The following is a 17,500-nucleotide window of genomic DNA, read 5'->3' on the forward strand; positions in this document are numbered from 1 at the left end:
ACACACACACACACATTCAGCTTTATATTATATATATATATAGATGGCTATTTATATATGTATATAATGTATACATATATATACACATATATACACATATATACATATATATATTATACATATATATATACTTATATATATATATACTTATATATATACTTATATATATATACATATATATACTTATATATATATACTTACATATATATATATATACTTATATATATATACTTATATATATATATACTTAGATATATATACATATATATATATATATACTTATATATATACATATATATATACTTATATATATACTTATATATATATAATTATATATATATACTTATATATATATACTTATATATACTTATATATATACTTATATATATATATACTTATATATATATACTTATATATATATACTTATATATATACTTATATATATATATACTTATATATATATACTTATATATATACTTATATATATATATACTTATATATATACTTATATATATACTTATATATATAAACTTATATATATATACTTATATATATATACTTATATATATATACTTATATATATACTTATATATATACTTAAATATATATACTTAAATATATATATACTTAATTATATATATACTTATATATATACTTATATATACTTATATATATATACTTATATATACGTATATATATATACTTATATATATATACTCATATACATACTTATATATATATACTTATATATATATACTTATATATATATATATATACTTATATATATACTTATATATATATATATACTTATATATATATATATACTTATATATATATACTTATATATATACTTATATATATATACTTATATATATACTTATATATATGTACTTATATATATATATATATATATATATATATATATATATATATATATATATATATATATATATATATATTAGTGTTGTACCGATTAATCGGAATCGGAATCGGGAATCGGAAAAATCGGTAGTTTTCGGGGTATCGGAATCGGTATCGCAATTTGAAAAATTTGTGCCTAATTTCCGATTCCAAAACCGATTCTTTTAATATTTTATTATGTTAATTTTTCATTGCTGATACCGTTGATGAATATTTATTCCTTTTAAACTATTAGTAAAACTAACCTCTATCGATCATGATAACATTGAAAGAAGATCTAAATTGATTTTATCTGCGTAAAATAAACAAAATAATACTTGAAACTTTGCGAAAACTCGCTAGATAAACTTTAGAAGAATGCAATTTATCTTCAAGGTATTGAAAAAATTGTTCAAATTTAAAGAAATATTTTTTTAGTGTTTTTTATTTAATGTAACATGTTTATTCAGCTCGAAAAACATACAGTGTTTATACCGATGTATTGGAAATTTTTAAATGGCGACCGACTTTCTCTTTGACATGGTAAGTTTGGGAAAAGGAGTTATAAATAAAAAACTTGACAAAATACTGTTATAAACTCGCTCAATATATGTTACCGTGACACAGGCTGACATATATTCGGTAGGTTTTGAACAATATTTTGGATAGTTTTTATTTTTATCTCCTGTTATATTTATTTATGTTTTTATAATCATGAGTGTTTATAGGCAATGTTTATATTTCATTTTTAAACAGTTACATGTAAAATGGGTCGAAGATGTAAATAATGTATTCTCGTGAAATTATCGGTGTTTCTTTTTAGTCCGTTTTCATTTTTCGCCCCTCGCAATTATAACTTTTTGTTGCGAAAAGAAAAGTTCGATTCTCCATTTTATAAACGACACAGCCCTTTCCTACTACCAACCCTAAGTCCGTGATAATACAAAAAATAAAGAGTTGGATTCCTTATATTAAAAACCGACCTTGTGTCTAACACTACCTTCGGATAGGGGACGACAAGTAAATAGAATCACATGTAAACTAACTCACACACCCCAGACAAAATGAGATTCTACATCTTTAGGCGATTATGTGAACATATTTAAAAAAAAAAAAGCAAAAAACTAATTTAAAATTTAGAGAGTGGGATCAGTTTTAAGTAAAATCGCCTTCATTTTCAGGACATTAGAAATTATTATGATTGTTCATTAGAAATTATTATGATTGTTCATTAGAAATTATTATGATTGTTCATTAGAAATTATTATGATTGTTCATTAGAAATTATTATGATTGTTCATTAAATTATTATGATTGTTCATTAGAAATTATTATGATTGTTCATTAGAAATTATTATGATTGTTCATTAGAAATTATTATGATTGTTCATTAGAAATTATTATGATTGTTCATTAGAAATTATTATGATTGTTCATTAAATTATTATGATTGTTCATTAGAAATTATTATGATTGTTCATTAGATATTATTATGATTGTTCATTAGAAATTATTATGATTGTTCATTAGAAATTATTATGATTGTTCATTAGAAATTATTATGATTGTTCATTAAATTATTATGATTGTTCATTAGAAATTATTATGATTGTTCATTAGAAATTATTATGATTGTTCATTAGAAATTATTATGATTGTTCATTAGAAATTATTATGATTGTTCATTAGAAATTATTATGATTGTTCATTAAATTATTATGATTGTTCATTAGAAATTATTATGATTGTTCATTAGAAATTATTATGATTGTTCATTAGAAATTATTATGATTGTTCATTAGAAATTATTATGATTGTTCATTAAATTATTATGATTGTTCATTAGAAATTATTATGATTGTTCATTAGAAATTATTATGATTGTTCATTAGAAATTATTATGATTGTTCATTAGAAATTATTATGATTGTTCATTAAATTATTATGATTGTTCATTAGAAATTATTATGATTGTTCATTAGAAATTATTATGATTGTTCATTAGAAATTATTATGATTGTTCATTAGAAATTATTATGATTGTTCATTAGAAATTATTATGATTGTTCATTAAATTATTATGATTGTTCATTAGAAATTATTATGATTGTTCATTAGAAATTATTATGATTGTTCATTAGAAATTATTATGATTGTTCATTAAATTATTATGATTGTTCATTAGAAATTATTATGATTGTTCATTAGAAATTATTATGATTGTTCATTAGAAATTATTATGATTGTTCATTAGAAATTATTATGATTGTTCATTAGAAATTATTATGATTGTTCATTAGAAATTATTATGATTGTTCATTAGAAATTATTATGATTGTTCATTAAATTATTATGATTGTTCATTAGAAATTATTATGATTGTTCATTAAATTATTATGATTGTTCATTAGAAATTATTATGATTGTTCATTAGAAATTATTATGATTGTTCATTAGAAATTATTATGATTGTTCATTAAATTATTATAATTGTTCATTAGAAATTATTATGATTGTTCATTAGAAATTATTATGATTGTTCATTAGAAATTATTATGATTGTTCATTAGAAATTATTATGATTGTTCATTAGAAATTATTATGATTGTTCATTAAATTATTATGATTGTTCATTAGAAATTATTATGATTGTTCATTAGAAATTATTATGATTGTTCATTAGAAATTATTATGATTGTTCATTAAATTATTATGATTGTTCATTAGAAATTATTATGATTGTTCATTAGAAATTATTATGATTGTTCATAAGAAATTATTATGATTGTTCATTAGAAATTATTATGATTGTTCATTAGAAATTATTATGATTGTTCATTAGAAATTATTATGATTGTTCATTAAATTATTATGATTGTTCATTAGAAATTATTATGATTGTTCATTAAATTATTATGATTGTTCATTAGAAATTATTATGATTGTTCATTAGAAATTATTATGATTGTTCATTAGAAATTATTATGATTGTTCATTAAATTATTATAATTGTTCATTAGAAATTATTATGATTGTTCATTAGAAATTATTATGATTGTTCATTAGAAATTATTATGATTGTTCATTAGAAATTATTATGATTGTTCATTAAATTATTATGATTGTTCATTAGAAATTATTATGATTGTTCATTAGAAATTATTATGATTGTTCATTAGAAATTATTATGATTGTTCATTAGAAATTATTATGATTGTTCATTAGAAATTATTATGATTGTTCATTAGAAATTATTATGATTGTTCATTAGAAATTATTATGATTGTTCATTAAATTATTATGATTGTTCATTAGAAATTATTATGATTGTTCATTAAATTATTATGATTGTTCATTAGAAATTATTATGATTGTTCATTAAATTATTATGATTGTTCATTAGAAATTATTATGATTGTTCATTAAATTATTATGATTGTTCATTAGAAATTATTATGATTGTTCATTAAATTATTATGATTGTTCATTAAATTATTATGATTGTTCATTAGAAATTATTATGATTGTTCATTAGAAATTATTATGATTGTTCATTAGAAATTATTATGATTGTTCATTAGAAATTATTATGATTGTTCATTAAATTATTATGATTGTTCATTAAATTATTATGATTGTTCATTAGAAATTATTATGATTGTTCATTAGAAATTATTATGATTGTTCATTAGAAATTATTATGATTGTTCATTAAATTATTATGATTGTTCATTAGAAATTATTATGATTGTTCATTAGAAATTATTATGATTGTTCATTAGAAATTATTATGATTGTTCATTAAATTATTATGATTGTTCATTAGAAATTATTATGATTGTTCATTAGAAATTATTATGATTGTTCATTAGAAATTATTATGATTGTTCATTAGAAATTATTATGATTGTTCATTAGAAATTATTATGATTGTTCATTAGAAATTATTATGATTGTTCATTAGAAATTATTATGATTGTTCATTAGAAATTATTATGATTGTTCATTAAATTATTATGATTGTTCATTAGAAATTATTATGATTGTTCATTAGAAATTATTATGATTGTTCATTAGAAATTATTATGATTGTTCATTAAATTATTATGATTGTTCATTAGAAATTATTATGATTGTTCATTAGAAATTATTATGATTGTTCATTAAATTATTATGATTGTTCATTAGAAATTATTATGATTGTTCATTAAATTATTATGATTGTTCATTAGAAATTATTATGATTGTTCATTAAATTATTATGATTGTTCATTAGAAATTATTATGATTGTTCATTAAATTATTATGATTGTTCATTAGAAATTATTATGATTGTTCATTAGAAATTATTATGATTGTTCATTAGAAATTATTATGATTGTTCATTAAATTATTATGATTGTTAATTAGAAATTATTATGATTGTTCATTAGACATTATTATGATTGTTCATTAGAAATTATTATGATTGTTCATTAGAAATTATTATGATTGTTCATTAGAAATTATTATGATTGTTCATTAGAAATTATTATGATTGTTCATTAAATTATTATGATTGTTCATTAGAAATTATTATGATTGTTCATTAGAAATTATTATGATTGTTCATTAGAAATTATTATGATTGTTCATTAGAAATTATTATGATTGTTCATTAGAAATTATTATGATTGTTCATTAGAAATTATTATGATTGTTCATTAAATTATTATGATTGTGCATTAGAAATTATTATGATTGTTCATTAGAAATTATTATGATTGTTCATTAGAAATTATTATGATTGTTCATTAGAAATTATTATGATTGTTCATTAAATTATTATGATTGTTCATTAGAAATTATTATGATTGTTCATTAAATTATTATGATTGTTCATTAGAAATTATTATGATTGTTCATTAAATTATTATGATTGTTCATTAGAAATTATTATGATTGTTCATTAGAAATTATTATGATTGTTCATTAGAAATTATTATGATTGTTCATTAGAAATTATTATGATTGTTCATTAGAAATTATTATGATTGTTCATTAGAAATTATTATGATTGTTCATTAGAAATTATTATGATTGTTCATTAAATTATTATGATTGTTCATTAGAAATTATTATGATTGTTCATTAGAAATTATTATGATTGTTCATTAGAAATTATTATGATTGTTCATTAAATTATTATGATTGTTCATTAGAAATTATTATGATTGTTCATTAGAAATTATTATGATTGTTCATTAGAAATTATTATGATTGTTCATTAAATTATTATGATTGTTCATTAGAAATTATTATGATTGTTCATTAGAAATTATTATGATTGTTCATTAGAAATTATTATGATTGTTCATTAGAAATTATTATGATTGTTCATTAGAAATTATTATGATTGTTCATTAAATTATTATGATTGTTCATTAGAAATTATTATGATTGTTCATTAGAAATTATTATGATTGTTCATTAGAAATTATTATGATTGTTCATTAGAAATTATTATGATTGTTCATTAAATTCTTTTACAACTTACCGTGTCAAAGAGAGAGTCGGTCGGTCGCCATGTGGAATTTTCCAATAAATCAGTAAACACTGTATATTTTTCGAGCTGAATAAACATGTTACATTAAATAAAAAAATTGCATATGCATAAGGTGTCTGCCAGATGCATTCCCAGGTTGCTCAGTCCATTCCAGAAGCGAGAACGCGTCGAGTGCTCAAGGATGAATTTGGAGATGTGCCAAGAAGATGAGCCATAGTTTTTCAAAAGACTGATTACACAAGATGAAACCTGGGTCCATCACTAGGATCCAGAGACCAAAGCCCAGTCAATGCAGTAGAAGCACTTGGACTCCCTACCTTTTTTTCATAACCTGGTTAATTAGTGTCCAATCAATAATAATCCAGTGAAAAAATTCTAAAAACGTATCAGTATAGAAATTACGCATGGGGTTGATGGTTACTAGCAATGTCAGAAACCGATCTTAAGAATGCGTGAAAAAAAATTGAATAATTCGGCCTCCTATTTTTACAAGCTCATAATTACTTGAAAAATGTAATTCAAATTTTTCAATTAAAGGGGCAAAGACCAAATTTAAAAAAAATAACAGGTTTAATAGCAAATTATGCAATATTTGTTTTTTAAATCGGTTTTCTTTAAATAAGATTTGAAGAAAATCAACGAAATTTTACTTACTTTGATTATGAAAAATCGATATAAATTCGAAAAAATCACTTACCTATAAAAATACTATTGAATGTTTAGTTCCATTCTTCATTGTTCAGAATTTATCCATATTTATATTTTAAATTCCATTTATTTTTTAAATAAAAGAATTTTTTAAACGCCTATTTGAAAAAGGCGGACATTACGTAAGCATTTTACGTTCTTATTGAAAAACCGGAAGTAGTTTTTTTTTATTGTTTTGAACTAAAGATGGACAGAAGGAAGTAAAAAACGCACGTTCGCGTTAGTCGTCTAGCCTTGTCCGTGAAGAAATATGTGTTCCCATAGTTAAAAAATAGTCAAATTTTACTTATAAATTTTTGCCTTAAAAAAAAACACTAGAGGAATTTTTCTTTTCTTTCTCAAAGAAATACATAAATTTTTGATTTATTATATTTTCATTCTTCTTTATCGAGTGAAATTTTTTTTAAATATCTAAAAAAAAAAGAAAACATTGAATGAAATAGAAAAATTGTCGTCTCGTCCATTACTTACTGGACAATATAAGCAGAACATAGGCTTCCAATTAAAAAAAAATCAACGTGGTTTTTTAAAAAAAAAAGGTTTTACACTTTGGACTTTACAGGTAAATTTCCAAAAAAACGCTTCTATTTTTTGTTTTAATTTACAATATATTATTTATTGATTTTTTATATTAAATTTGTTATATATAAAACTTTGGTACATGAATTAATTATTAAAATTTTAATAGACATTTCAAAATAGGGGGGGGGGTGAATTAAAAAAAAAACAACATTTGTCTAAAATATTATATTCGGTTTATTGGAAAGAGCAAAAAAATTTCACATTGACCCTGAAAATATCATAAGAATTTAACCAATAGAAAAATTTTGATAGATTTTTAAAGTTTAAAAATTGAAAAAAAATTAACTCGTAAAATTCAATTGATTTCATTACGTAAAAAACATGGCTGCATGAAGGCGTGCCGGCACTTTATAAACACTGTTTTTTTTTTTTTTTTTAAAGAAAAGATAATATTTCTATTATTTTTTAAACAACTTTAATTGTTTATTTTGGGAGTATATTCTATAAAGAAAATAAAGAAAATAAACAACCCACTTTTAAAAGAGAAATTACGATTTTTATTTTTTTTAATATTTTATTCGCAGTTTCGTGTTAGGGGTGTCAAAATTTCCCCCCAAATTCTGATACACCTGTACAACTTCGCCAAAACAAAGTTAAAGTGTGCAGGCATTTTTCTGTATACTATAATCACGCACAAATACATTTCTAAATTACGTTCCTGAATTTTTTTGATGAGGATTTGTTAGTCGAATTATTTGGATTCATCGGACTTCATCTTGAGTGTCATTTTCACAACGTTTCGGTCGATGTAACCGGTTAGAAGAACATCGAAAAGCCGTAATATGTGGAGAGATTGAAAAATCGGGTATAGCTGACCATATCTGAAGGACAAAAAAAAAAAAAAAAAAGAAAGAAAGAAACCATCTACCGTTTTGGGACGAAGTAAAAATCATTGTACTTGTACAGTTTAATCAACACATTCAAAACTGAAAAGATCGAAAAAAAAAAAAAAAGGTTATATTGTACGTATCCGTTTTGGACTGAAGATCTCTGAAAAAAAATTTTTTCATTTAATTTGATCGAGTAGTTTTTATTTTACAGCAGAGAAACACGTTTTTATGAGAGCGCGTTGGAATCAGCCATTATGAAATTTGTTGAACACGCCACGGGGAGATAACTCAGTTTAAAGCGCCGACACTCCCTCCCCATCTTTAATACTAGCTTTTCTTCCTCTACACATAGATTCGAAAAAGTTGTCAAAAAACAAATATATAACAAATAAATGTTATCAAAAGCAAGATAAGTTACTTTTCTACCAAACTGGATATATTTTTCGTGTTTTTATTCAATGTAACATGTTTATTCAGCTCGAAAACCATACAGTGTTTACCGATGTATTGGAACATTCAAGATGGCGTCTTATTCTCTCTTTAACACGGTGTGGGAAAAGGTGTTATAAATAAAAAACCGGATAAAATACTGTTAAAAACTCGCTCAGTATATGTTACTGTGACATAGGTTGATATATATGCGGCGGGTTTTTAATAGTATTTTGTATAGTTTTTTATTTATAACACCTTTTTTCAAACTTACGGTGTTAAAGAGGGTGTGAGACGCCATCTTGAATTTTCGAATACATCGGTAAACACTGTATGGGTTTCGAGCTGAATAAACATGTTACATTGAATAAAAACACGAAAAATATATCCAGTTTGGTAGAAAAGTAACTTATCTTGCCTTTGATAACGTTTATTTGTTATATATTTGTTTTTTTGACAACTTTTTCGAATCTATGTGTACAGTAATACAAACCCAAAATGTCCTTGATCGAGTAGTTTTTATTTTACAGCAGAAAAACACGTTTTTATGAGAGCGCGTTGGAATCAGCCATTAGGAAATTTGTTGAACACGCCACGGGGAGATAACTCAGTTTAAAGCGCCGACACTCCCTCCCCATCTTTAATACTAGCTTTTCTTCCTAAAAATCGAACCTTTTGCTCAGTATCATAACAAATTGTTTTTTTTTTCGCTGTAAAATAAAAACTACTTGATGAAATTAAGTGAAATTTTAACTTGTGAAAAAAAAAAAAGTTATTATTAGAGCTCTGGGTACTTATGCAGAGTAGTATGGAACATGGTTTAAAAACTGACGTTATTATTTTGAAAATCATTCTTTATTGAGAAAAATCCCCCTAAATTGATATACATAGTTTTTTTTTTTTTTTTTTTTTGCCGTTCAATATTGATGAGGGGGTCTTTTAGCAGCTGGTAAAAATTACAAGTTTTCTGGGCAGAAACAAAGAACATAAAAAAAGAAAACAAGCATAATAAATATCAGTCCTGGTGACTCCTGACTTGGCTAGGGTTATAAATTATGATGAAAGAAAGTGGATATACAAGTAGTTAAATGTTATTTTCCTTACCTCTACAAATACTTTTCACACTGGCTGCTAAAACTAGTAAAAAGCATTATTGACCTTGATTAGCCCTTATTTTAAAATAGAAAACCTAACCTCCACCCCCACCGGTGTAAATGCCTATAAAAAATATTTATTTATTTATTTATTTTTGGTGGGGAGGAGCTTCGTCCTATTTTAACCTAAAGGAATGAGGGCTTAATCTGTACTTCTTCAATAGTTCAAATTTCAGAACGATCCTAATCTCCTTGTCCCGGCATATTTCTCCAGACATTTCTGTAAAGTTGCAGCCTCTTTCCACCCTCAAAAATTATTTTAAAATAATGACTAATATACGTTTTCAAGGGTACTGAAAATGAAAATAACGTTTAAAATTCCAGGAAACAGGTAGTTTCCAAGATTTGAGGAAATCATAGTTTCAAAAAGTGGGGGATCATTTTTCTATATTAATTTTACACAAAATGAGCAACTTTATGGCCATATTTTGTTGGGATGAAAGTTGGCAAAAATATGCGTGCTGGCGCATACAATAATGGCCACCACTCATAACATAAAGAATTACATTGCTTAATATTCGGAAAACTACTTATTTGCCAAAAATTTAAACGCGATATTTTATGTTTTAAGTGGTGGCCATTGTTGTACGTGCACATATTTGTTTATTACATGAAACCTGCGGAAAAGTATCTTTTCAGTATCGTGGAAACTAGTAGCTGGTCCCAATTTTAAATGTGATATACGTTTTCAGCACACCCAAAAAACCCTGGAAAACAAGTTTTTAAAGTAGGTTTTATGTTGGTCTACCAGGCCAAAATTACCCATTTGAGATTAAATTGTGTTCATTTTATGTTGACCCTCCCCTCCCCAACAAAATGGTGAGTGGGTGCTCATTTTATATTAAATTAATATAAAAAGGCGACCTCCGACTTTTTGAAACTATAATTTTTTCACATCTTGGAAACTACTTGTTTCCTGGAATTTGAAACGTTATTTTTTTTTTTTTTGGATAACCTTTACGGAGATGGTCCCAACGTCCGCCTCGTTCTGAGCTCAGGGAGAGGCCGTCTGACGTAGGCGGTGTCGAGGCAGAAAATTACCCTTTCAATAAAGTGCCCAGTTGTTAACTTAAGGAGAAAAAAAAACCGTTCCAATAATTAGAATTTTTATTTTTATTTTTATTTTAAACAGTTCAAATAATTAGAATTTAAAAAAATAAACAGTTCAAATAATTAGAATTTAAAAAAATAAACAGTTCAAATAATTAGAATTTAAAAAAATAAACAGTTCAAATAATTAGAATTTAAAAAAATAAACAGTTCAAATTTTTGATAATTCAACAGTTCAAATAATTGGAATTTTACAAAATAAACAGTTCAAATTTTTGATAATTCAACAGTTCAAATAATTGGAATTTTACAAAATAAACAGTTCAAATTTTTGATAATTCAACAGTTCAAATAATTGGAATTTTACAAAATAAACAGTTCAAATAATTAGAATTTAAAAACAAAAAAGCAGTCCACATGATTAGAATAGTTCCACGTGGTTAGTTAACCCTGTAAAATTCTGTGATTTGTTTCACAATATTTGTAAAAGCATCTGTCTGTGACATATCGCATATTTTAGGGTTAGGGTAATTTTCTGCCTCGACACCGCCTACGTCAGACGGCCTCTCCCCAAACTCAGAACGAGGCGGACGTCGGGACCATCTCCGTAAAGGATAACCTTTTTTTTTTTTAATTAATAAAATTAACATAAACCATAGCACCCCCCCCCCCAAAAAAAAACCCAAACAAACTTAAAAAAAACGCTGCTTAATGCTTCAATTAAAGCAACACACGCCTCCCATAAAAGGTACACACAATTACATGTAGACACAAAATGATGATGTGCCTGATGGTGCATAAAATGTGATTTTACACAAAAATTTGCTCAAGCTAAGCTCAGTTTGTTTACACAAAGAGCATCGCTTCTTCATACGCTATATCACTTCCCAAGGCGCTTATGTCAACGAATCATTAAATCTAAGGGAGATAACCAGCATAGACGTAGCAAAAATAAGCATATTTTGCAAGACATAATTTGGGACGCTGAATTAATCAGTAGAACAATGAAAGAAAGTTAAATAATAAAAAAAAAAAAAATGATTACACGAAAAAAAAAAAAAAAAAGAAGAAATTTGTTTTTCTTTATTTTGGGTAATCAGTCAGCGTCAGGATGCTTAAAACTTTTTTGAAAGAGATTTTGAAGTATTTAAACTGTCAATTTCTGGCTATGATTAAAGTTTTATTTTATTTTATTTTATTTTTTTTACTATTCTGTAGTTTCATTTTGCAAGGTATAATTTGGGGCGCATAATAATTAACGTATGCAAAACAACGAAAATAGAAAACTTTTTTTGAAGGTGTTCAAGTATCGTTTAAATACTTTAAAATCTCATCCAAAAACGTTTTCTATTTTGTCAATGTATTTTTTTTTAAACGAAAATAAAAAAATGTTTTTTATTTTTTATTTTAGGTAATCAGTCATTTCTGTCTATGATTAAATTTTATTTTATTTTATTTATTTTTTACTATTATGTACAAATGCATTAAAAAAAAGAGGAAAAAATTACAACGTGCAAAGATTTGTGGTGGTGGTGAAAAATAGGGAAAATGAATTGAATTGAGAAAGAGATGAAGTACGTGTTAAATTGAATTAAACGAACTAGGATTTATTTCGTGAAGAAACAAATGAAAGAAAAGGGTACTACACGTGTTTAGTTTGGCGTGCGTCTCTCGCTGTTAACTGGTGAGAAGGAAGGTCTGTAGTTTGGAGTGCGTCTCTCGTTAGCTGGTGAGAGGGAAAGTTTATTGTTGTAGAGAGAGAGAGAGAGAGAGAGAGAGAGAGAGAGAGAGAGAGAGAGTCTGTGTGTGTATGAGTGTTTCGTTCAAACTCATCCATTTCATGTTAAAATAACGGGGTCACCATCGTTTGTAGTGATAATGGATGTTTTTAAGCATAACACGTGTTCATGTCCGCGCGGGTGTAACCCACGTTTGTTGCGGGACTAGTGGTGTTCGTGCGTGGGAAGAGAAGTGAGTAATATAGTAGAAATGAGAATGATAGTCCAGCGTGTAGACAAAGACAAAGGATAGAGGGTTGACATCAGTTAGCAGTCAGCTACACGAAGGTATTCTCAAGGACAAGTTGTATATATAGAGAGAGAAAGAGTGAGAATGTCAATCCAGTTCATGGAGAGAGAAAGCGTATAAAGTGTACGTACTGTTTGTTAGTTTTTTGTCCCACATAGTAGCAAGTGGTGTGAGGCACGCGCGTGCGCGCGCCTGCCGAAAAGGCACGCTGCTGGTCCGTAGACCGTCCAGCTAGTAAGCTGGTCTGAAAAAGGGAGAAGCTGCTTATTGCTCTTGCTTTTATAGGTGTTTCCGCTGGTCTTTTGCGCATGTGTGGATTTCCTTTGAAAGGTGAAGTAACGTCGTCCATCTGTGCTTACATGTGCGTACGTTAGCGTGTGTGTGTGTGTGTGTGTGTGTGTGTGTGTGTGTATACACGTGAATTTGAGTGTATGTACGCGAACGTGAATATATGTACGTGTGTGGGTGTGGGCGCGTATGTTTGTGTGCGCGTATGTATATGGCAAGTAATATAGCTTGAGATGTGAACGCATGTTTTTGCGTGAGACTAGAAAAGGCTCGCGCAGATTCTGCACAAGATAAAGTGTTCGTTTTATTTAATTTTTTTTTTTTTTTTCTCTTAAATAAGGGAAGCACTTTTCTTTGGCTAATTGAACAACAACTTCTTGATTAATTAAGTTTATTTAATTTTTGTTGATTAATTAACATCGTTTCATTGTAACAGGTTTTTAACTTTTATTTTGTGTTAATTAATAAGTTTATTTTGTTACTTAACATTGTCATATTTTTAAAGTTCGTTGATTAACTTTGCTACCGTGTTTCTTTTTCGTAAACTGTTTCAGCAATTTCCGGAACTCGGCTACAGTAATCGTGTAATCATTTTTTTTTTTTTCTATTTAACATTCTTTTATTGTTCTGCTGATTTTTCAGCGTCCCAAATTATATCTTGCAAAATATGCTTATTTTTGCTATGTTTATGCTGGTTATCTCTCTTAGATTTAATGATCCGTTGACATAAGCGCCCTTCCCAACTTGCATTTCGGTAAAAATGCACTTTCATGTAAATAATTGAATTCATTCAAAAAAACGTATTGCTAACAAAAACAAATAAACAACATATTAATAATTAGTAATAAATAGTGATACTTACAATTAGAAATAGAATAGGTTTAAGGGTCCCAAAATTCGTACTCTGTCCACAAGGACCCGTAGTGCACTTATTTTTTAACCAATGGAAAGTTTTGGATTTTTTTTTTTTCAAATTCTTATTTTCACCAAATTATTATTTTTTTTAAATAGCATTTTTCAAAATAAAATAATAAAATTAATTACTATTGTAGCGTTTGATCGTTAAATTATTCATTGAACCAAATTGCTATAAAACTATAACTAATTTTGCTAGGGTAATATTTTAATCTCTATTTATACAATAAATTATTGGATGTAAACTTTCAGTCTTTTTATTATATAAGGATTTGTTAAGAATTTTACAGCCATTTCAATGATTTTCTATTCAGTAATTTAAATGTTTCCAAATTCCTTTCAAATTTTTAAAGTACACGAATTCATTCATTATATTGTATTTTGGATTTCAATAAATAATTGATTAAAAAATGGGGATGCCTCAGGTCATAAAACGGTCTAAAGGAGGAGGTAATTCCTTGGAGGATAGCTTTCAGAATTTTATTCTTTCATCCACCCTTCTTTCTCCCTTTCTTTTCTTCTTTCTTTAACCCACCCCTCTATGCAAGTAGTTGTAGACTGCTACTCATAGCACTTGACTGTTTCTTTGTTGACGATTGGTCCAGTGAGTTTTTGCTTGCCGGTTTAAGCGAAAGTGGAAAAAGGCAGTTGCTACCTTGGCCTTTGGGAGTGGAAGGTGGTTGTTTGAAAATGTTGTGGCGAGACATCAGGAGGCCCTAGAGGAAGGTCATATTTCGTCACTTAAATTTTCGTCTAGGTGACGAAAATGAAGAGAAAAATGCCGGCTGAGTTCAGACAGAAAAGTCTTGAAAAATCAAGTCAAAAGTCTTGTCTAGAGGAAAAGAAATAAGTGCAAATATTAAATCTGAGACGAGTGAAAAAAGTGACGCTGCAAACAATAATAATTTGCTTGTTCCTCAGGAAATCTTCAAAATGAAAAGGTGCAGGAAGAAGAAAGAGCCTTCTCTAACAAGAAAACTTTTCGTTTGAATAAGCTGTGGAAGCTACATCAGGTCAAGTAATGTCCCCCGCCCCAAGTAAAAGTCGACAAATATGAGTAAAAAAAAGTTGAAGAAAATGCAGATTTATTTGATGAAAAAAAGAAGAAAATCCAACGAGACATTTTTTATTTTTATGCTATCTCAAGCAAGAATGACAATTCTTCTCTCTAAAAAAAAAATTCCGTATAAATTATCATTGCTTCTAAAAAAAAAAAAAAAAAAAAAAAAAACTATTCTTACCTCAAAGTAAATTTTGCCTCTTTCTTAATCTTTTCTCATCTTTTAATTCTTTCTTTCTCTCTCCTGAACTGTTACTAGAACTTTTAAGGTTCGCCAAAAGGGGACATTTTTTTTTTTTTTTTTTTTTTTTGGCAGTCAAAATACAGTCTTTTATATGGTTACAAGGTGAACTTCAGACTTTATTATATTTTTTTCCCCTCTCCTTTCAATTTATTCCCTCTTTAAATAAAAGTTTATAATTATTTCAAGTGGGTTTTACTTCCTCTTTTTTCTCCTTGTCTTACTTGTAAATGGTTATATGGAATTGGTTTCTACAGGTTATGATATTTAAATACGTCTAATTTGGTTGTTACTAAGCTAAATCTGGACAAGCTTCCTTTCAAATTTTTAAAGTACACAAATTCATTGTGGCGTTTGGTCATTAAATTATTCATTGAACCAAATTGCTATAAAACTATAACTAATTTTGCTAGGGTAATGTTTTAATCTCTATTCATACAATAAATTACTGGATGTAAACTTTCAGTCTTTTTATTATATAAGGATTTGTTAAGAATTTTATAGCCATTTCAATGATTTTCTATTCAGTAATTTAAATGTTTCCAAATTCCTTTCAAATTTTTAAAGTACACGAATTCATTCATTATATTGTATTTTGGATTTCAATAAATAATTGATTAAAAAATGGGGATGCCTCAGGTTATAAAACAGTCCAAAGGAGGCGGTAATGCCTTGGAGGATAGCTTTCAGAATTTTATTCTTTCATCCACCCTTCTTTCTCCCTTTCTTTTCTTCTTTCTTTAACCCACCCCTCTATGCAAGTAGTTGTAGACTGCCTACTCATAGGTAATTCCTTGGAGGATTGCTTCATGAGATCGAAGAGAAGCGTCACTGATATAAATTCAAGAGAGCTAAATTTTATTTACTGATATGTTCCGGAAATGGATCTATTTGTTTGAAATAGTTCAGTGGTCGTAGCTACTAATACAATCCAGTAAGTCGCCTTGATAAACGCTTGTGCATAGTTGTAGTCGGTAATATGCTTAAGCTTTAAGCTTTAAACGTCTCTTGGAGGCTGCTATACCCGTCCTTATTTATAGCTTACACCAGTCAATCATATTAAATGCACAGCTATCAAAGTTGTGTTTGACATAATATTTTTTTTAAGTTAAATTTAAATATTATATCATTTAGTCGGTCATTAAATTATTAATTAATCTAATTTGTTATAAAACTATATCTAATTCGGTTAAGATAATGTTTTAATATCTATTTATAAAATTATTGGATGTAAATAATCTTTTATTTGCTAAGAAATTTAGTCAGTTTTAATGCTTCCACATTCTTTACACATTTCAAAAGATAATAGTTTTTTTTCAGCTATTAACAAAAAAAAATAAATAAATAAATAAAATCAAAATGGCTGACATTTTTTACGAATACATCCAAATGCATTCTGGGATTTAATTTCATAATTAAATTTTTGTTTTACTTTACACCAGTTAATTTCCATTTCGATAAATGTTTGATTAATAATAAATAATAATTGAATGTATAACTATCACAGTTGTGTTGATATATATACAGTGATGATCATATTTATTGGCACGGTAAAATAAAAGTTAAATTTTGTCTAATAAATTCTAAAAAAAGGGATTAAATTAAAGAAAATAACAAAGTATATTATGTATTTTTAACTGGCCTTTCCGATGCAGCAATCGGATTTTAGAAAAAATAAATAACAAAGGAACAACAAACATAATTGCAAAAAACCCTTGTTCGAAATTATTGGCACGGCTTTGTTTTTCTTTTAGTATCAGTATAATATCA

At 26.3% G+C, this 17,500-nt stretch overlaps 1 protein-coding gene across 1 annotated transcript in view; it reads right to left on the reverse strand.

Moving 5' to 3' along the window:
• Positions 1-7,885: 7,885 nt before the first annotated feature.
• LOC145269509 (spermidine synthase-like) overlaps positions 7,886-17,500 on the reverse strand; it is a 132,685-nt gene continuing 123,070 nt past the window's right edge. The window contains exon 10 of the transcript XR_013865074.1: positions 7,886-8,556. The gene's annotated coding sequence lies outside the window, so the exon portion shown is untranslated. The remainder of the gene's footprint in view (positions 8,557-17,500) is intronic.

This window comes from Euprymna scolopes, chromosome 45 (genome assembly GCF_053919585.1).
Source record: "Euprymna scolopes isolate OS-2025 chromosome 45, ASM5391958v1, whole genome shotgun sequence".
Classification (NCBI taxonomy): Eukaryota; Metazoa; Mollusca; class Cephalopoda; order Sepiida; family Sepiolidae; genus Euprymna; species Euprymna scolopes.